Source organism: Canis aureus, chromosome 3 (genome assembly GCF_053574225.1).
Source record: "Canis aureus isolate CA01 chromosome 3, VMU_Caureus_v.1.0, whole genome shotgun sequence".
NCBI classification, from domain to species: domain Eukaryota; kingdom Metazoa; phylum Chordata; class Mammalia; order Carnivora; family Canidae; genus Canis; species Canis aureus.
The window spans coordinates 44424401-44446140 of NC_135613.1; the positions used below are offsets into that span (position 1 = coordinate 44424401).

Consider the following 21740-nt stretch of genomic DNA (forward strand, 5'->3'; position numbering starts at 1 on the left):
GTTACATACTAATGACCCACAACATTGGACACCTCCGCATACCCATGCCCTTATGTGGCCCCCACCCCTTACATTGACTCTAGACTTAGCTATATGACTTACTTTAGCCAATGGGGCATTTGGAAACATGATGCAGGCAGAAACTTCAAAGGAGCACGAATATTGGAGCCTGCCCTCTCTCTCTCTTGCTGCTGGGAACTATTCCAACTCCACATGAAAAAGCCTGAGCTAGCCCCAGGCCTCCCTTCTGAGGCCCAAATACGCAAGTGAGACCTACTGAGTGATACACCAGGTGAAGCAGAAATAAGCCGCCTTAGTTGAGCCCATCCCAATTTATCACTTCATTCAATTGTAGGCAAATAATTGGTAGCTCCTAAACCATTGTTTTTGGTGGTTTGTCATGCAGCAATAGATTACAGATTCACTTTTATTGCTGCTGCAGAAACAGTCTGCTTCCAGTAATTATGGCTTTTCTGTAGACTCACTCCCTCTAAGTCTCTGAAGTAAATTTAGTTCAAGAGATCATCTGCCAACAGATCTATGCTCCCCAGTTCTTAAAGACAAGGAATAGGTCTTCTACATCTCATAGTGATTACCTTATTCTCAAGGATTATAGTTTTGCTGCCTGATGCTAGTGGGTTCCCTGGAAACTCTCTGTGCCTCTTCTCCTCATCTCTGTATGCCTCTTCTGCCTCACCTGTTCGACTCTTGCTCTATTTTTTTTTTGGAGAGACACAGCTGCTTTTGCAATTTAAGGTAAGCCCTTTACTTTCAGGAAATGCATTTTTGCTGGTACTTTCTGAAGTCCTTACTGCTGGTTTTCTTTGACTCTTCCTGGACCTTTTCCGTATCACTTCTGTCCAAATGCAGCTGCTTTTAGGCAACTTTTACAAGTAGTTTGGAATTTGTCAGTAAAATTTTTGCTTAAAATGGCATTTAACATTTTTTCCCATTGTCTTTGTTAGTTTAGATATTTCTTATGGAGAAGTGGGAAGAATTTTTAAATAGATGACATCATCTTCATACAGGAGTCCATTTAATCCTTGTTTGCAACCAGAACCCTTTGGACACGTTTTTCTGAAGATGATGTAGTATAGTAACCTTGAGTGCTTTAGTAATCACTAATACCTTTAAAAGTTCTAATATTCACAGGGGAAGCATGTCACTCAAACTGATTCTTTTTTTCCCAGGTTGAATCACAATTTAGGGTCCTATCTCACATTCTATTTGGGCAATGGGATGTTTCTATTTAATAAGTCTGACTAATTAATCCTCACTGTAGTTCAGGAAAAAGTGGTTGTATTGTCATCATTTTTGAGACAAAGACTGTGACAGAATCATGACTGTATTGCAGGATTTATTGGCTTTCCTCCACATGCTCATTGCCTCACTATTATTAATTTTGGCTTTGGGCTCAATTTCAAGCTAATAGATAAGTAGATGGCATAGAACATAAAGCAAAAGGTCCAAGAAGGCAGCATTTCAGCTGTGGAGAACTGGGTGCTCTACACTCCAAGTGCTAGTATTTGAAAATGTTTCCTTCAAAACCACCAAGGGGAAAGAGTACTGGGCAGGAGTCCATTAAGTCCCTACATTGAAAAGCTTTCAGGTATGACTTTCATTGTGTGGGTATGTGAAGGTGATTGGGTTAATGAGTGAGCAACAGAAGGTTACTGTCACTCCTTTGACAAGGTCCTATTTGCTTTTTATTACACAGTTCAGAAGGGATCAAATTCGCTGACCCATTTCCCTTCCAACTAGAGAAAAATGCTTCCACTAGTATAATTAGTATGTGCTTCTGTGTGTCATATGTGATACTTGTCCGTTTTGGGCTTCCATAATAGCTTCTCCCACGAGGCAGAGAGCTTCCTGGGTGCAGGGTCGGTGCCCCGATCATGTCTGTATGTCAGCATCTGACACAGTGTATTGTGCTCAGTGCTTAACGGGTGTGCCATGATGTTTATTGGAATAAATTGAGAAATAAGCCAATTTTATCCATTAAAGTCTTTGCGGTTTCTAGCTAGTTGTAATAGTTTCATATGCAAAGTTACTGCATCTCGCTTTTCCTCGCCAGCTCTCTTCTCTCTTCCTCTGATTGGAAGAGCTGGACAACTGGGGAAAAGGAGACCTGTGTCTTCCCACATCTGGCTCCCCCTAGCTCCTGCTCCCTCCGCCTCAAGTGGCAGGCTCCCACCCAGCTGTGCTCTTCAAGCTGGGGGCCTTCAGGCTACGGGGTGCGTGTTGCTAGGTCCTTACAAGCTGTGGGACCCGCTCCTAGGCTATCTTGGCGGAGCGCCTCCTTGGAGGTGAGCGGACCCAGCGGTTCAAGTGGCACCGTGCTTAGCCACTCTGGAGCATCTTCGTGCGACAGGGAGCAGCGGGGTCTCACCCTCGTACCGGCTCCTTCAGCGTAATTTGCTCCGCTCGCTCCCTTTCCTACCGCTCTCCCCATCCCCCCCCTTCCCCCCCCCCCCCGCCACTAGCGCTGAGTGCTCCCCTCCCCATCCCCTTTTGTGCAACCCGTGGCTGCGGAGCTTCTAGTACTGTATTCATGGCAGATGAAGAGAGAGTGACTGACACGTTCCAGGGACGGCGAATCGCAGCGAGCGCGGGTGGCAGGGGGAGGGTGTGTAGTGGCAGACGGCCGCTGGGATTATGAATGGGGGCGGGGGGGCGGCGAGTGTGGGGTTCAAACCGGGATCTTCGGCAGCGGGCTTTGGATAGGCACGCAGGGTTGTGCGTAATCCTTCAGCTCTGGTGGGAAGGGAGATGCCGTGAGCTCCTGGGGGAGGCGAGGGTTATTTTGCAAAACTCCCTTAGTGTCGTGCAGCAGAGTACTGCGGGCGGTCGGCGAGGTAGGTGGAGGAGGGAAAGACACGGGAAGGGAATCGGGGAGAGGCCAGCCCCCGGGGACGCTGTGCCTCGCTCCCCGAATTGACAGGTGGTGGCCTCAGCAGTTACAACCTACTACCTAGCATCTCGTCCGTGCAAAAACGATCACGTTGTTAATTCCCCGCACCGCGCGGAAGAGCGCAGCGCGGCAGAGCAAGTGCCACGGGCGAGCTGCCTCCCGGGGAGGGGGTAGTGGGGGTACAGAGAAGGGGGGGTTGGAGGGGGGCAGCGGAGGACACCGGAGCTTGGGCGCTTGGCGGCCGTCTGCACCGCGGGGCTGCCCGCCGGTCCGCGCGCGCGCCCCGCAGCCGCCCCCGGCTCGTGCGCCCCTTTCCGGGGCTCCCGGCCCCGCCTCGGCGGCTGCGGGCTCCTCGTCGCCCGCCCGGCTGCACGCGAGCGTCCCCCGCCGGCTCCCGCGCCCGCGGAGCGCTGCACCGACGAGCCGAGCCGGGCGGAGCCGCCGCGCTGCACCAGCGGCGCCTCGGGCAGGAGGAGGGCGGCTTCCGCGGTAAGGGCTGCCCAGGAGGCTGCGGCTTCATTTTCCTCCTTCTCTTACTTCATCAAACAGCGAGGCCGGAATGGAGAGTGTGGGGCGCTGTGGGCTGGCGGGGGGCGGGGGCGCGGGGGGCCGCGCCAGGGCGGTCGTGGGGACCCCTCGTAGGAAACCCGCCAACCGGCCTTCGCGCCCCGCTCCCTCCTTGCCGGCTCCTGCCTCCGCCCGTGAGCCTCGGGGCGAACCCCTGGGCGCGGGAGAGCTCGGGAGGCTGCCGGAGGCCGAGGCGCTCGCGGGGCTGGGCTGCCCGGCGCGCAGAGCCCGGGATTGACCGCGGGCGGCGCGCGAGGGAGGGGGCCCAAGTCCCGGGAGTTTGGCGCGGCTGCGGCCCCAGGACGGTCCCGGGCACCCGGGTGGCGGGTCACCCAGTGCGGCGCCGCGGGGCCGCGGCAGAAGGGGGGCTCTGCCGGCAACTTTTGGGAAGCCCTGTCTCAGGTGTGGGGAGGGGTGCTGGGATGCTGGGATGTGTTCAGGGCCTGGCCCTTCCTGAGCTACAAGTGTGTGTGTGTGTGTGTGTGTGTAGGGTTCTTCTCCCTTTCCTCCCTGCTAGCCCTCCTCTTCCATCAATCTCTTCCTGCCCCCTTTCACAGACCACCCCCTCCCATATGCCGGAACTTCAAGCAAAATACAAACCTACCGTAGTCAATAGCTTTAAAGCAAGTAGAGGGACGCCAGGATGGCTCCGCGGTTAAGCTCTGCCTTGGGCTCAGGGCCTGATCCTGGAGTCCCAGGATCGAGTCCCACATGGGGCTCCCTGCATGGAGCCTGCTTCTCCCTCTGCCTGTGTCTCTGCCTCTCTGTGTGTGTCTCTCATGAATAAATCAATAAAATCTTAAAAAAAATATATAAAACAAGTATAAAGAAGAGAGAGAGCACAGAGGAATAGTTCTTAATTGCATCGTGGTTCATTTTAAAGATGAAAATACTGTATATAAATAACATATAATGTATTATATATGGTGTGATATACATATATAATATAATATACGCACAGGCCTAGGGTAATTTTTAAGAAACATTTTGAGACTGTCACCTAAAGTTATATTACATTTGCATTATGTTTACATCATGTGTATATGGTGCTATTAAACAGCAATGGTAAATCTATGCATCCTGTGTCTTAGATCTGTACGGGCTATACAGATCTATACTGTTCTTTGAATCACATCCATCTTTTAAATTCAGAGATTTCCAGTTAATTGAAAGCCTTAGAATAAGGCTGTAAGAATAAAAGGCTAAGAAATTAAGAGAAAAAGTATGGATGCTGGATTTTTTTAGTGAATCAGCCACATACCTCTCTTTCCTTTTACTAAAAGCTGGTTGTTATGCCAGTAATTTTCATAAAAAGAAAAACAATTTGAGGACTTCAAAGTGTTTTTACCTAGGCCTGAGGTGTAGGCAGACGTCTGGCATATATCTGTACATGAATTGACAAGAAGGTAGATAAGGCAAATGATTTCACTTCAGGTAAAAAAATTCAGCTGCACTTCCTTCTGAGGGCACCTCATTTAACTTCTGATATTCCCACAGAGGAACCCCCTTGCTGTCAACCTGTGTCTTTGTGTCTTTGGCATCACTGTGGTTTGATCAACTCTTCAAATCAATACTTGCAGAACTTGGCTAGTAACATATTTGCTGGCTGTTTCTGTTCTTTTTCTTTTTAAACAACAGAATATTACTTCCATAAAAAATAAGTGAATAAGTAAATAGATTGAAATTGTTGAGATGGTATGATTGACACATTGACACCTTGAGGCTAACTATATGTGTATCATCTCTCTGTATTCCTTATGATGCTTGTGAGCTGAACAATTTTGCATTGTGTCTACTCACAGTCTTTTTTCTCAGCCAGTCTGCTTTAATTTCTGATTTGACATATTTTTGCAAAGATGAATTATCTTAAATTTCTCTAGAGGTTATCTAGTTGGGCCTACTAATTTCTTTTGAATAGAATTGATTATGGTTTGAGGAATAAGAAATCAATCATATATGGTTTTCTGATCTTGGTGTCCTTCACCTATCTGGAGGTAGGTATTTAATAATAATGTGTATGCACAAGTAGGGATTCATGTTTCATAGAAATATTAGACACGGAAATGACATTTTCATTTTGGTTTGTAAATGGTTGTAAACTGAAGATTTAAAATTATTAAGGAATAAAGAGTCCCATGTTGCTTTTAGTATCTTATCTGGCTGACTTTCGTTAGGGAGCGAGAGGTACATGATGTGGTCTTAGAAAGATTTAGGGGTTAGTGATTTGGATTTATCTTTCGTTATTATGGCATAGAAATTCATTACTCTTTCCAAAAAAATCTGAGGAGCGGAGTTTGTAGAAGATGTGAGGTTGTTGTTGATTATATGACAAATGGGGTTTCTTTGAGCACTGGTTGTTGGAGTCACCTTATGGTAATATGGCAGACACTGAGGTGCCAAATCCCCCTTCAAGAAGAGCTTTTTGCCCCAGCTTCTGAGAGTGCTGTTAACACATAGCCTTCAAGGGTCCTTGAAGGGGATTGCCTGAGTTGTAGGAAGCATCTTTGTCCAAGGCCATGTCTCTTTCCAGGGTAGCTCACACCCAGTGGCTGATCCATGTGTGGGGTATGAAGGGCTGGTCATCTCCACACAACTCTGAAGGACCATTCTAGCTCTGAAACTCCCTACAGGACTTGCATTGCAGCTTGACATTTCCCATTTCTGCCTCCTTCCCCATTCTCAGATGTTGATAGCAAGGTGGTCCTTAATAAAATTGCATGCTCAGCTTCATCTCCGAGGTGGCTTTCTTGGGGAAGCCAGCCTATGACAACGTCTCCTCCATGCACATTCATTTTGCCAGTTTTGATCTTTTGTCTTTTAAAATGTAGTGCCATTTCTCATTGGAAGACATTTCTGTATCTTTGCTGCCCTTCTGTTTGTTCCTCCGCGTTTTCTCATTCTTTCCTTTTGTTGGATTTGCGGTGTCTTTAATCTCTTTTCCATCTAATGATATCAATGCTATATCTCTCATTTCTATTCCTTTAGTAGGTATGTTTGTTTTTAATATTCAGATTTTGTCTTAACAGATGAATAAAAATATCTACTCTCTTCTTGAATAATATAAGGGCCTTATTAAGTTATAATTCTGATCATACTCTGTATTTCATAATATTTTGTGGCATAATAGTTCCACTACATTTTTCACATGGATTGTGGCATTTTATATAATTAGTTTTTTGTTGTTGTTGGTTTTTTTTCATAGTCAATGTTTATTTAGGCTTATCCACATTTTCTGTCCTCATTGTAGTTTCTTGCATCCTTTTCCTTCCTTCTGGATTCAAATTCCTTCGGATGGAAGTAATTCTTTGATAAGCATATGCACATGATAAATATCTCTTCATCTATTTTGTTTGTTTGTTTGGAACTGTATTTTATCCAAACACTTGAATAATAGATTACCTGGGAGCAAAATTCTAAGTTGACATTTATTTTTCTTACCACTCTGAAGATACTGTCTTCTAGCCTCTGTTGTTAAAAATCAGAGATTGTTTCTTGGTTGCTTTTAGGATTCCTCTTTGTCTTTGGTGTTCTGCAGTTTTATTATGGTATGCCCGGATGTGGATTTGTTTTTACTTTTTCTCCTTGAGTTTTCTTATGATCTAATCAGGTGATTCTTATATTTCTTGAATTATTACAAATTTGTGGCATGTCTCATCATATATTATCTTGCCTCTATTCTCTCTAAACTTTCCTCTGTAATTCTTAGTAGGTATATGTTTGACCTTCTTGTTTTATTCCTCATGTCTATTACCTCTGTATATATATATTTTTTTCTGTTAGAAATATTTTTAAGAGGCATTGGTGTAATTCTTCAGGACTTATTCCAGCTAATCAATTCTTCTTTATTTATGCCTATCTTTTAAGTTGTAGCTTAAAAAAGGTTGAGCTATATAGCTCAATATATATATAATATATTCAATAGCTATTATTGAGCTATTAATTAGTGTTTATTTTCTAGAAGTGCTAATTGATACGTTTTCATATCTACCTGTCTTTCCCTCTAGGTTTTCTATCATTTTATTATGAATTTTGTCCTTATTTTATCTCTTTAATAGTCACACTCGTCCTATTTTATAGTTTATTTATCTATTTTATAGATTATTCTCTTACTTGAAATTCTTCTGCTGGTTATTCCAAAACTACCCATCCACTATAAACAGATCTTTTCCTCATGTGGTTTGTGACTGGGATTATGACTCATCTTCAGCCAGGTTTTTACTTTTGTTTTTTTCATAGTAGTTTTGTTTTTCCCAGTTTTTGAAAGTTTCCCTGTAGAGTGTTATTGTGCTTGTCTTCATAGAATACCTCAGGAGTTTTGCTGGTCTGGGATCAGCTTGAAAACAAAAACTATTGAAGTATAATTGACATATTACATTATATTTTCAGGTGTACAACATGATTCAATGCTCATATATTTTGCAAAATGATCACCACATTAAGTCTAGTTAACATCCTAAGGATCAACTTTTACATTAATTTCCTGGCTTGAGATTCTTGAACCATGCAGGTGATATGTGAGTGTGTGTGTGTGGGGGGGGAGTGCTTAGGAATTTAATCCAAAGAATACTTTTTTCCTTTTATCTGGAGCCCCAGAAAGAGACAGGTTTTCTTGCTACTTCCGAGGCTGGGCTTCTAGTCCTTAAACTATAAAGTCAACTTCTTGAGAGTTTTCCTTTATACAAAGGTTTTGGCTCCAGTTACCTTCCTTTTATGGGTCCCAAACCAAGTTGCTTGTCCCTACACACATATGAAATCTCCAGCCTCTTGGCAGGGTTGCTGTAGGGCCAGTGTACATGCTTGCTATTCTGATATTTGTTTCCTTTCTGTTTTAATATCTGCAGATGACCTTTTTATTTTTTCCACTTCAAGTTTATTTAACCTATTCAATTATCCTGGTCTTTTAAAAGACTTATTATCTATGTGTTTGTAGCGGAAGGGAGTTTGGTCCTCATTCATTCAGTCGGCCATGCTAGTGGAATAAGACAGCCATCAGTGACTGGATCCACTTTGAGAATTGACTCTTTTCAATCACTTTCTCTTTTTCTTTTAGTTACACTATTTTTATTTTATATTCATTTTTTCACATTATTTTTAAAAACTTAATTATACTAGCCTTTCGTTCTCTATCTCCCTCCCTTCCTCCCTCCTTCCTTCTTTCCTTCTTTCTTTTTTCCTCTTTTTCTCTTTCTTTCTTCTTTTCTTTTCTTTTCTTTTCTTTTCTTTTCTTTTCTTTTCTTTTCTTTTCTTTTCTTTTCTTTTCTTTTCTTTTCTTTTCTTTTCTTTTCTTTCTTCCAAGAAAGATGTCTCACAGAGTGTCTCAAAGTTTGGATTTCTCTAGTGATTTATTCACTTGATTAGATTCAGGTTAACCATTTTGGGCAAGAACATTCCTATGTGGGTGATGTGGACTTCCTGTTACATCACAGCAGAAATGTCTGTTTATCCCATTACTGGTTAGACCACTTGAAAGGTGATACCTGCCAAATTTCTCCCGTTTTGTTTCTCTTACCTTCAGACTACGTGAAAAACCTGCTTCCCCACAACTTTTACCCCATTTTTGAAAATTAATTTTAAAATTTTGAGATAGTTATAGATGGACATGCAGTTAAAGGACATATACAGAGATCCTGTATACTCTTCACTTTCTTTTGAACAGTAACATTTTGAAAAAACATGATACAGTAATACAATCAGGAAATTGACATTAATTGAATCTACAAATCTTACTCAGATTTCACCAGTTTTACACTCATTTGAGTGTGTATGTTTAAGTCTATGCAGTTTTATCACATGTATAGGTTTATGTATCCACCACCACAGTCAAGATATAGAACTTTTCGATTACCGCAAGGATCCTTTATGCTGCTCCCTTTTAGAATTAACTACCCCTGCCTCCCTCTCACTTCCTGGCACCATTTCTAACCCCTAACAACCACTAATCTGTTCTCCATCTCATTTTGTCATTTCAAAAATGGTACATATATGGAATCATAGATAATATGATCTTAAAGATTGCTTCTTTTCTCACTGTAATTCCCTAGAGATTCATCCAAGTTGTTGTGTTATCAATCATTGTTTCTTTTTATTGCTGAGCCATATTCCATTCATCCATGGAAGGACATTTGCACTGTTTCTAGTTTGGGGCTATTATGACTAAGTTTCCTATGCACATTTGTGTATGGGTTTTGTGTGAATGTAAGTTTTCATTTCTCTGGGATAAATGCCCAAGGGTGTGATGGTTGAGTCCTATGATAATTGCATGTTTAATTGGATAAGAAATTGCCAAATTGGGGGATCCCTTGGTGGCTCAGCGGTTGAGCATCTGCCTTCGGCTCAGGGCATGATCTTGGAGACTCAGGATCAAGTCCTGCATCGGGCTCCCTGCATGGAGTCTGCTTCTCTCTCTGCCTGTGTCTCTGCCTCTCTCTCTCTCTGTGTCTCTCATGACTAAATAAGTAAAATATTAAAAAAAAAGAAATTGCCAAATCATTTTCCAGAATGGGTGTACCATTTTACATTCCTACCAGCAATGTCTGATGATCCTGTTTTCTGCATTGTTAGAATTTGTCTCCATTTTACTTTGTTTTCTGTTTGTTTCTTCTTCCTTTATTTCTCTTTACTTGCCTTCCTGTGAGTTAGTTGAAATGTTTTATAGGATTCTGTTTTGATTTATTTATAGTTTTTTCAAGCATATTTGTATAGTTTTCTCAGTCGTCCTGTTGGCTCTTACTATATGCATTTATGTTTCTTTACACTTGCTTCATTTTAAATGCTGTTGTCTTGAATATAAGACTGTCATTTTGTTTGTTTGTTTCAATCACTGAATAGGAAATGATGTAGACAACTCATACTGGGAAAGAATTTGTGGTTGACAGTTCTTTTCTTTCAGCACTTAAAAAATGTGCTGCTCCTTCAGGTCTCTACGGTTCCTGATGAGAAAATCATTGTTATTTGAGTTGATGCCCCACTAAAGGCAATGAGCTCTTTCTCTCTAGTTGGTTTTATGATATTTTCTTTATCATTAGTTTTTAAAAGCTTGGTTATGGGCAGCCCGGGTGGCTCAGTGGTTTAGCTCTGCCTTCAGCCCAGGGCCTGATCCTGGAGACTCGGGATTGAGTCCCACGTCAGGCTCCCTGCATGGAGCCTGCTTCTCCCTCTGCCTTTCTCTCTCTCTCTCTCTCTCTCTCTGTGTGTGTGTGTCTCTCATGAATAAATAAATAAAATATTAAAAAAACTTTTAAAAAAAGCTTGGTTATGATGTGTCTTGGCATAGATTTCTTTGGGTTTATTCTCTTTGAGTTTTGGTTAGCTTCTTAAATTGATGTGCTTTTGTCTTTCACCAAATTTGGGAAGTTTTCTGGAAGTTCCCCCCCCGCCCCCCCCAAATACTCTTTCAGCTCTACTGTCTTTCTCATTTCCTTCTGGTCCTCTAATGATAGAAATGTTGGATAATTTTTTATTGTCCCAGAGGACTCTGAGGTTCTGTTTATCTTTTTGTTTTGTTTTGTTTACTTTCTCTCTGTTTTTCAGATTTGCTAAATTCTGTGGAGCTATTCTCAAGTTCACTGATTCTATCCTCTATCACCTCTACTGTAGAACCACTGAGTATTTTATTTTTGTTGTTTTATTTTTTTGTTCTATAATTGCCATTGCCATTTTGTTTTTTAAAAAACTTATACAATAAAAACCAAAACTTATACATTTTTGTTCAGATTTTCCATACTTTTTCACTTATTTCCAGAGAATCTGAATTTGCTTGCTGAGGTATTCTTTAAAATGCTTTAAAGGAATGCTTTAAAATTCTTATCAGATACCTATGGTAACTGATTCACTTTAGTGCTCGTATCAGTTGATTGACTTTTCTCATTCAAGTTGTGTTTAATCCTGGACATGTTGGCTACCAAGTTGGGAGGCTCAGGTCTTGTTTACATCTTATGAGTTTAGCAGCCACTCTGTTTCGGTTAGCACACAGGTCCTGGATTACTTTTCTGGGTTGTGGTTTCAATGACAATATGATTTCCAGGGGCTTTGCTAGCTGTTTTAATCTGTTTATTTTGTTAGGTGCTTCTGGGCTCTCATTGAACCCTGTTGATACTACTGGAGGGTGGTGGAAGAAGCCTCCCCAGGGCAGGCCTGCTGTACCTCTAGATGAGGGAAGGGATTTTTTGGCCTGTAGGGATAAAAAGGACTCCCCAGCACAGAGCTTGTTGTGGCGGGATTCCCCCTGCCAGTGCTGTGAGGCCATCTGGTGTTGTTGGCTGGACCCCAGTTAGATGCAGGGGAAGAATGAGCCCACCTATATCATCCACTGCCAAGTTGGGGTTGGAAGACTCTAGACCCAGGTAACCTGCAGTGGGATCAGGAGTACTTAGGCATCCTACTACCCTGTTTTTCCTCTCGTCTGGCCTGATTAATCAGCCCACCTCCTCTTTTCAGTGTTTGGAGTCCTCTTATGTTATTTCTAGTGTTTAGAATTGTGCTAAGTGGGAAGAGGCTGGGAGAGGTAAGTAGCTGCCATCTGTGTGGACCAGAAGTATATGTCTTTTAAAAATACCAGTTTGAAAAAAAAAATACCAGGTTGACTAATTAGCCGCATTATCCATTAACATAGTTAAAGATACTCATTTGACTATGTTTTTCTGTAATATGTGTTTGTGAGAGAGACATAGACTAAGCCTCTTAAATTTACTTAAATTAATTTAAATTAAAATTAGGTTAATTAATATTACTGTAATTGGATAATTAAATGTTAAGTCAATGCTGTCAGTGGGATCTAAGACAAAGATCTACGTATGTGATGTTTTCTCTACCAAACATTTTTCTCCAAGTTGTTCTATTGCATTTGAAAAATACTAGTACCTTTTTTTCTTTTCCCATCACTGGAAAATACTAAAAAAAAAAACCTTTACCAGATGGATACTTTGAACCATAGAGAAAATAAATGACATTATTTGCATAAGCAACTTGGTGATATTTAGAGTGGATTGAGGAAAAGATACCAGAATTCTGTCTTTGGCTGTCCTGGTTTATAACATAGTGCTGACTCATGGAATACTGGCATTTTCAGAACTGAAAATGAACTTAGAGTTAGCCTATTTCAACCTTATTGTTTTATATTTAAGGAAACTGATACCTTGAAAATAAGGGAACCTAAGTTCCTTTAGTTCCATAATGGCAGGGCTTATTTATTCTGAATTCATAGTATTTCCTAATTTTGTTTTCTTTAAGAAATCACAATCACTTTCTTTTTAGAAGACTTTAGAAGAAAATTAAAATTATATATTGTAGCATGATTCCCATTCCCTTTTCTAAGGAGAAGAAACACTAAATAAGTTGGGATGGCATGATGGTACTTTTTAAAAAAATAGGCATATTTGAAAATATGATGAACTTATGGACCCACTATCCAGAAAAATGAACACAAACTCAATAATTTGCATGCAGTATTAAGGGTTTGTGAACTCTGAGGGAAGACCGCTCCTAGGGAAGACCACTATGCTTCTTGTCTTGTTTGTACCATGTGATATCTATGGATGGTCTTTGCTGGGGAAAATGACATAGGGATAATTCCTCATTTTATATTCAGACTCACCCTTCAGAGCTTGTGGATCCTGGCAGTTGTCCTGGGCACAATGCATTGGCGTACTGAGGAATTTGTTTTCCTGCAGGTTCTAGAGAGCCAGTAGGTGAGAAGAATATAATGGGACCAGCAGGTGTTAAAACAGACTGTGGGAAATACAAACAGGCAACTCAGCCCATAATACTTGCTTTCTCCTCCTACACACACATACACACACACCTCAAGATTCCTTAGAAAGATCCTTCTTCTGCTCCCATCTGCTGTCACCCTCTTACTGTATGGAGAAACATTGCCCTTTGGAGACAATTCTCTTTTGCTCTAGTAAGGCTGTTCTGGTAGTCATTTAAACCAAATTTCACCCACATCAAATGTTAGGGGTTGAAAGAACAAACTGTTTAGTGTCATTTGATGTATTTACTGTGTACTTTTCAAGGAGGAGAGGAAAACCATGTCCATATTTTTCTTACAGAATGGGTCAAAATAATTTAAGAGCATAGGATAATAAATGTTTCTGCGTTCAGTGAGTGAGGCCAGCATTTGTTAAATTGTTAAGCTTAAATTACTTTTAAGGAATCTGTTTATGTATATACTTAAAGGAAGCTCCTATATTTTCTTGGTGACTAGTACAGTGTCCTGGATGAGAAATAAGACTCTGAAATGATTTGGTGTGCCATGCTGTATACTAGAGTGAAAAACTTCAATGCAGAAAAAGAGAGGTAGTATAAAAATAAATAATACAATGACTATTTTTATTTCTTAGTGCTTTTATATATTTTAAAATATTGAAAAAAAAATAAAAAAAACAAAAAAATAAAATATTGAAAAGAATTTTGTTTTCAGGGTTACTCTTTAGTAATTGTATAATTGAGGGCTGAGAATCACAAATCCTAAGTGCCATTTCTGTTGTGCCACTAAGTGGGTAAGTGACAACCCCTGTGTAAGCCTTAAGGTATAAATGAAGATGTTGAATTATGGTAATCTCCAAGAGTCTTTTCAGCATTATGACTTAGTGAAATTTTAGCAGTTGTTATTTGACACATTAGGAGTTTTTGATATGCCTGTGTAATTAAGTATTAGTCATAAGAAAGCTCTCCAGGGAACTAATTTTTAAATTTGAAATTATTATAATACCTTGATGGGTCAGAAATTTGCATTAGTCAGAGAGGTCATGGTTGGGTTAGGACTACCTAAGTATACAGGTACAATACAGCACAATTTGGAGAATAAGCATCTTAATGCTGTTGTGACAGTGGCAGTAGTGATGATGCCAATGTGGACGGCACTGGATTTCATTGGTCTGGAGGTGCATGATACTGTAGGTTGCTCATTCAGCATCATTTACGTCTTTTCTCTTTATCCTCCTGTGCTATTCGAATTGGAAGGCCAATCATTCAACTTTTCAGCCTCCTTTGAAGCTAAGAATGGCCCATATTACAAATATTAGATGGAGATTTCTGGAGAATGCTTTCCTTCTTTAGCAAAAAGGAAAGCTTCTTAAGGAGAAGGTTCTTGCCCTTGACCCTTATTCCTTCTTTCTCAGTAGAGCCTGGACGCCCTGCTTTGAGGTGAGCATCATCTTGCAAGCATGAGGAATAAAATCAGATGATCAGGATGATGAAGCAGAAAAACAGATGTAGCCCGGATCCTTGATAATATGTTAGAGTAGATCTATCAGCTCTGCACTGCCTACCTCCAGTCTTATTATTCCATGAGAAATTAAACTTCTGTTTCTTCCAGTATTTATTAGGTTTTCTGTTACTCCGAGCCAAACACATTCCCAACTGAATATGTAAAGTAACTATTATGACTTTGCATTTTTGAAGGATAAAATTAGTGTTTATAGATCTTTGTAATTACTAATGTTGGGCTGCAAAATTTGGACTAGTTTGTACAAATATCTTCATTGTGAGGAAGCTTGGGTGTGAAAATTTTGGATAATTTGTAAAATTTTTATTTTATTCTTCATAGCATGAAGAATAGCATAAGACTGTTTTCTATTCCTTAGAGAATATTTCAAATTTTATTCAATGGGTGAAATTTATATGAGGAAAACTATTTCTGTGAGTCACAACTCCCACTTTGCTGTAATCTTTGGTAAGATGGGGATATAGCCGAAGAATGCCAATGAACCTTGAAAAAATGTTTTCCTCATTTAATTTATAGTCAAAAATGTATAGTTGAGTGGGTTGCCTGCTTTACTGTTTAGTCTAAGTTTGTTTCCAGCATATTCCTTCTGACCTCACACTTTTGGATGACTGAAAAAGACTTTAAAAGAAGGACTTGAAAGATTGAAAGAAGGATGACCATTTGCAGTATGTGGATATAGAAGATGGGAGAGGTTTTTTTTTTTGTGTGTGACATAGCATTTGCACCCCCTCTATTTGGTTTAAGTGCAGGGAATTAATTTTTGCATATAAGCCAAATAATGAGAGAAAAAGAATTCAATCAGGATATATGTGTGTTTTTTACATTTTTTCTCAATTAGAATTGCATTCATTTGAGAGTCACTGAAAATTTGGCATGCAATACTACAAGTAAGGAGTTTCTTTTTGTTTGTTTGTTTGTTTGTTTGTTTTACATGCAATAAGACATCTGGAAGAAGACTGTCTAAGGCTGGGGCAACTGCACAACAGGGTTGTCAAAGATTTAGGCTTCTTCTTGCTTTTGGCTCTACTGTCATTATTGTATGGGTTTCATTTTCTTGGTGGAAAGACAGTTAGTGAACATATGGGAATGGCATCTGGACCACAGGCAGGAAGAAGGGGCCAGACAAAAGGCAAGGCCCATACCAGCCATCAGTCCTTTTTTAAAGTGAGAGCTCCCAGGAAGATGACTCTGGTGACTTTAGCTAATATCTTACTAACCAGAATTATGTCCGTGGTCTTGCCAGACAATGGGGAAATCTAAGAAATAGAGGTTTTTTTTTTTTTTTTTTCATAGAAACAGAAAAAATACAAAAAATAAAAATAAAAAAACCAAACAAACCAAAAAAGGGGATGATGTACACATTTCTGTCTGTATACAGTCATGCTCTATATTAGGAGATTACAACTTGTTTCATGAATCAGGGTGGGGAAATGGTTGTATACGGATTGATTTAGAAAATAGTTACCAGTGCAGACAAAAAGGAAAAAGATATAACTAAAAAGAAGAAACACAAGTTCAAAGATTTTTCAGTGTCGAAAATCCATATATTTTTCAAGATAATATAGTTTTAGAAAAAAAAAAAACTTGATATAAATTCCTCCTTTTCCTCTGGCTTAAGGAATCATTTATTCAGTATAAAATCTTTATGTGTTCCATATGTTGAGAATAAATGTATATTCAATCCTGTTAAAAAAAATAAGGGAAAACTTGCACCTCCCCAAAGTCAGGTTTCTGTTATATAAGGAAGAAGGGAAGAATGGATACTGGGTAGCCAACTATCATTGTCATTGTATGAAGAATATTTCTCAGCTTTAAAAATTCTCTTTGTACTGTTATATCATAAATGCATACCCTGGAGATTTCTTAAATTATAACAGTATAAAAACAGTTATTAGTTATTATTGCCTTAAATACCTATAAGTTAGTCATTTAAAATTTTGTATCAGTTGCTGCTTTGTGTCAAGATAGCTGACTGACCTATACAACTCAAAGTATATCTTGATGGTCACTGGTATTAAGCTAACTGTGGGCAAAAAGTCATAATTTTTTTTCTATAATGAATAATGACATAGATAACTGTGAAATTCTAAGAGATCAGACAGTGACAATATTACATCCTAGTACAGTCATTCATGAAATACTATGGTTTAATTTTTGTTTAAATTTGCATTTATATATTTTGGGCTATTTTTTGTCCTAAAAATTTTAATGACATATATGAATTATACCCAAGAGCAGATATTTATTTTAAAAAGAATAAAATTGGCTGAATTCCAGCATTTCTGCTTAGCTGTTCTCATTCAGGATATTGGCAGAAATATCCTATAATTGAAGGTTTATTCTCCAATTGATGTAGGCACTCTACTTAGAAGCTGTTTATCCACATCAAGAAGGATAATGGATTTTTTTGTTAAATTTTTTCCATTAAAATAGGGTGAGGCAACTGTTCTCACCACACTTCAGAGGGACAGCACAAAGATAAATGAAATAATGGATGTGAAGTGCAACTTTTTTTTGCTTTGAAAGAAGGTGTTATATAAATTCTACAAATAGTATCATTAATGTGTAAATAAGATGATGGGTGAGCATTTCCAAAAGTGAGTATCATAACTAGGCATTTTTAGTATGATCCTCAATGTCAGTTTTTTTCCAAGGAGAGCAATATAGCAACACATTCTTATGTTCTTGAATCAAAATATTAAAGGTAAACTTCAATGTGAGGGGAAGAGAATGTATAGAAAGAGCTTCAAAGAGAGGTGATTTATTGAGTAATGCAATATAATACTAGATTTTATGCAAATATAGAAAGTCCTTTGGGTCTCTTAAGTGGTTAGGGAAATGGGAAAGCTCTGATTAAAATGTGAATTCTGATTCCAACTTAAGAGTTGAACTTCTTATGGCTATTATCTTGAAAATAATGAGGTTCTGCTCGACTCATAAAAATCCTCAAAAAAGATTTTTGTAATATCTTTGGTAAAGGTTTTTGTTATGTTCTTGGCCACAGGTTTTTATTCCATGAAAGATAATTTGGGACAGGAAGCTATTTCTTATTTCTAACTTCACTGCCATGCTTTCTGTATGCTGGTAAAAGCGGATCACCTTATATGGTGATAAGAACCTTTGACTTTTAGCCAGGGGACGAGGTTCACGTCTCAGGTTTGCCACTAATTTATCTGGGTAACTGGGAAAGCTATTCAGTTGCTTTGTGCAAAGCAACATCCCTGAAGCCATCTCTTTCTCCTCTTCGTGCATTCAAGACTTAAGGTGCTTAATTAAGTTGACTAGTTGAAGTCATAGGGTCAAGTCACATCTCTGTGGGAAGAGTACTGCCTCTCTGAGTCAGTCTTACCATGATGGGTATTCAGCCATGAAACTGGCACATGAAAGCTGGAAGTGAGCACAAGGTGGGAAACTTTGCTTCTCTCTGTGCCTTATTCTCATGGGCAATTTGTTGAAGATGATGCTTAGGTATAAGCTCATTGGTGGTTGATGCTAAGGGGATAGTAGCTAAAATTTTATGGAACAAAATTGGGCAGTTAAGGACAGTGTGTCATACTTTGTAGATCTGATTATCTATATTTCTCTCTCTCGCTCCTCAAGTCTTTGGAAAGTCTTGTTTAATTGTCTTATCTGTCTTTTGGAAACAGAGAGGAAGGTCAAATTTCAGGAAGAGCTGTAGGGGGACGACTTCCCTCCCTCTAGCCCAAACCAGTGTGCTAGTAGCAGTAGGAGCCACCACTAGAGAGTAGGAAATTCCTGAGAGACATTACAGAGATTATGGTGGGGATTGAGGAGCTGTGGCTGCCAAACGCTGCTAGAGGTCCAGCTGCCATTCTCAAAATGGAGACTCTTCCTCCACTGCACATCTTAAAAGCTTGGTGTTTACTTTTGTTGAAGAAGGTGGCAGGTTCCCAGGAGGCTTGCAATTTCCTCATCTGGAAAATGAGGGGATTGAACCAAGTCGTAGTTTCACAGCCACTTTTATTTTCTTTCCTCTGACTCCTTTATTTTGAAAGTTTTTTGTCCGCCAAACTATTTCTATAATTATGTCTTTTTAAATAACCAGAAGCATATAAGGCAGCCAATTAGAGCTTCCAACTAAATGTGAGATAACTAGTGTTACCGTTCCGAGAAGTTACAATTCAGCCAAAAGCGAACAAGTTTGATATTCTTGTTCACTCAAGAAAGCAATAAATGTTTGCAAATTTATCCGACTGCAAATTTACAGTTTGATATGTCGTCTAAGTGCAGCAGTTCTCTGTTGTATTTTTCCTCATCTCTGATTCCTACTTTCCAGAGGAGTTAACTTTCAGAGTCTACTGTTTCTTCATGTTTCCCTCCATTTTGTGCAAACAAGATGCTTATTCTGCTATTTCTTGCGTTTTAGTTTTATTCTTTATGCATTTGTTTCCTGCTATGGATTTGGACACACACACTCACCTACTTTGCTTCCTCAATTTAATTTTCAAATTGCTGAGACTGTAACTATCGTTCACAGCTGAATCCTTTGGCGTACTAGGATTACATTTCTTTATGCATGTTTTTATTTTTTTCCTATTTCATAACTGTTTTATTTTATTTTTCAGAGTTTTTGAAGTGCCTCTCACCATTTCATCCACAAACACTGCATCTAAATTGTAAATATCTTTTTAATATATTTAGTTTCGTTAGACAGTCTATGCATTTCATGCTTCTGCTAGCCACATGCATCCTCAAGCTGTGTGTATGTTTGCTCACTGCTGTGATTTTGGAATTTTTTTCCCCATGTAAATCAGGATGACTGTGGGCTGAGGTAACAAGTAGCCCTCAAACCTATAATCTTTCAAACACAACAGAAATATATTTCTCCTTCATGTCACACTACTGAACTGTTTCAGGTGAGCTGGGAGGGGTGACCTGCTAGTTCTGGTGAATGGGATGTAGTACTGCTTTGCTTCCAGAAGTCACTCATGGGCCCTGCTTAAAGGAGGCACTGTTTTCAGTACATGAGTCCCAAAGTCATCATGGATCACTGCATTCAGTCAGAGCATGGAAGTAGTGCTGGGCATGGCTTACATCCCTCCCACTTAGAAGTCTTTGTTGAGAACACACTCTTGTGGCCAAACCTAGTTGCAGGAGAAGCTGAGATAATGTCTTTGCTATGTGCCCAGAGAAGAGAAATGGGCTTTGGTGGACAGCTAATCAAATCTTCAGTACAATTATTCTGCAGATGTCTCCCCCCCCCCCCTTTCTATGTTGGATCCCTTGTTTCCTGATTTCTATAGCTCTAGGTTTTTCTTGATTTACTCTCTTGTTTTGATGGGTGGAGCATGTCCTCCAACATCTTCCTAAGAAAGAGAGTGTTGAAGGTAAACATTTTGAGATGTTTTATATCTGAAGGTGTTTTTATTTTGTTTTACACCTGGTAGATAGTTTTTCTGGATGCAGAATTCTTGTTGGAAGTCTTTAGTCCTCAGCATTTTAGTGGCATATTTCATTGTCCTGCTGTAGTTTTAGCTGTTGAGAAGTTTGCTGCTATTCTGATCCTTCAAATGTGAACTTTTTCTTTTTTCTAATTTGAAGCTTTTAGCATCATCTTATTACCCTGGGAATTTTGAAATTTCAAGATGATGTGCTGTGGTGCTAGTTATTTCTAATTAATTATGTGTGGGAACTCAGTGGGTCTTTTCTTTTTGGAAACTTGTCCTTCAGTTCTAGGAATTATTCTTGTATTATTAATTTCATCAATTTCAATGTCAATTTCCAATTAAGCTATTGGAATTGTGCCAAAATAAAAAGCTTTTGCACAGCAAAGAAAACCATCAATGAAACAAAAAGTCAACCTATGGAATGGGAGAAAATATTTGCTAATGATATATCTGATAAGGGGTTACTGTCAAAAGTATATAAAGAACTTATACAACTCAATATCAAACCCCCCGAAATAACCCAATTAAAAATGAGCAAAGGACCTGAATAGATATTTTTCCAAAGACACACAGATGGCCAACAGACACATGAAAAGATAGTCAACACCGCTAATCATCAGGGAAATACACATTAAAATCAAAATGAGGTATCGCTTTATACTTGTCAGAATGGCTAAAATCAAAATGACAAGGAATAACAAGTGTTGGTGAGAAAGTGGAGAAAAAGGAACCCTTGTGCACTATTGGTGGGAATGCAAATTGGTGCAACCTCTAAGGAAAACAGTATGGAGTTTCCTCAAAAATTAAAAATAGAATTACCATGTGATCTAGGAATTCTACTACTGGGTATTTACCTAAAGAATATGAAAAAACACTAATTAAAAAAGATATATACATTCCTATGTTTATGCAGCATTATTTATAATAGCCAAGATATGGAAGCAGCCCACATGTCCATCCATAGGTGAATGGATATAGATATGGTATACATCTTCTACAATGGAATATTATTCAGCCTTAAAAATGAATGGGGGGGATCCCTGGGTGGCGCAGCGGTTTGGCGCCTGCCTTTGGCCCAGGGCACGATCCTGGAGACCCGGGATCGAATCCCACGTTGGGCTCCCAGTGCATGGAGCCTGCTTCTCCCTCTGCCTGTGTCTCTGCCTCTTTCCCCTCTCTCTGTGTGACTATCATAAATAAATAAAAATTTATAAAAAAAAAATGAACTTGAATGTTTAAAAAAAAATGAATGGGGTCTTGCCATTTGCAACAACATGGATGGATCTAGAGAGTATAATGCTAAGTAAGATAAATCAGCCAGAGAATGATGAATATCATATGATTTCACTCATATGGGGAATTTAAGAAAAAAACAAATAAAGAAAAAAAAAGATAAGCCAAAAAAATAGACTTTTAACTACAGAGAACAAACTTATGGTTACCAGAGAAGAGGTGGGTGGGGGGAATGGGTGAAATCGGTGAATGGTATTAAGAGTATACTTATCTTGAGCACTGAGTAATGTATAGAATTGTAAATCATTATATTGTACACTTGAAACTGATATAACAATGTTAATTGTATTTGAATAAACATTTTTTAAAAAGTCAATTTCCCCTACAATTTAAC

At 39.4% G+C, this 21740-nt stretch overlaps 1 protein-coding gene across 2 annotated transcripts in view; it reads left to right on the plus strand.

Annotated features, from left to right (window-relative positions):
* Nucleotides 1-2742: 2742 nt before the first annotated feature.
* The window catches only part of PDE4B (phosphodiesterase 4B), a 548107-nt gene continuing 529109 nt past the window's right edge, over nucleotides 2743-21740 (plus strand). Inside the window, exon 1 of one of the 2 annotated variants that reach the window (XM_077892166.1) lies at nucleotides 2743-2855. The gene's annotated coding sequence lies outside the window, so the exon portion shown is untranslated. Of the gene's footprint in view, nucleotides 2856-3314; nucleotides 3401-21740 lie in introns of those variants that run through there. The other variant, XM_077892167.1, reaches the window with a different exon arrangement.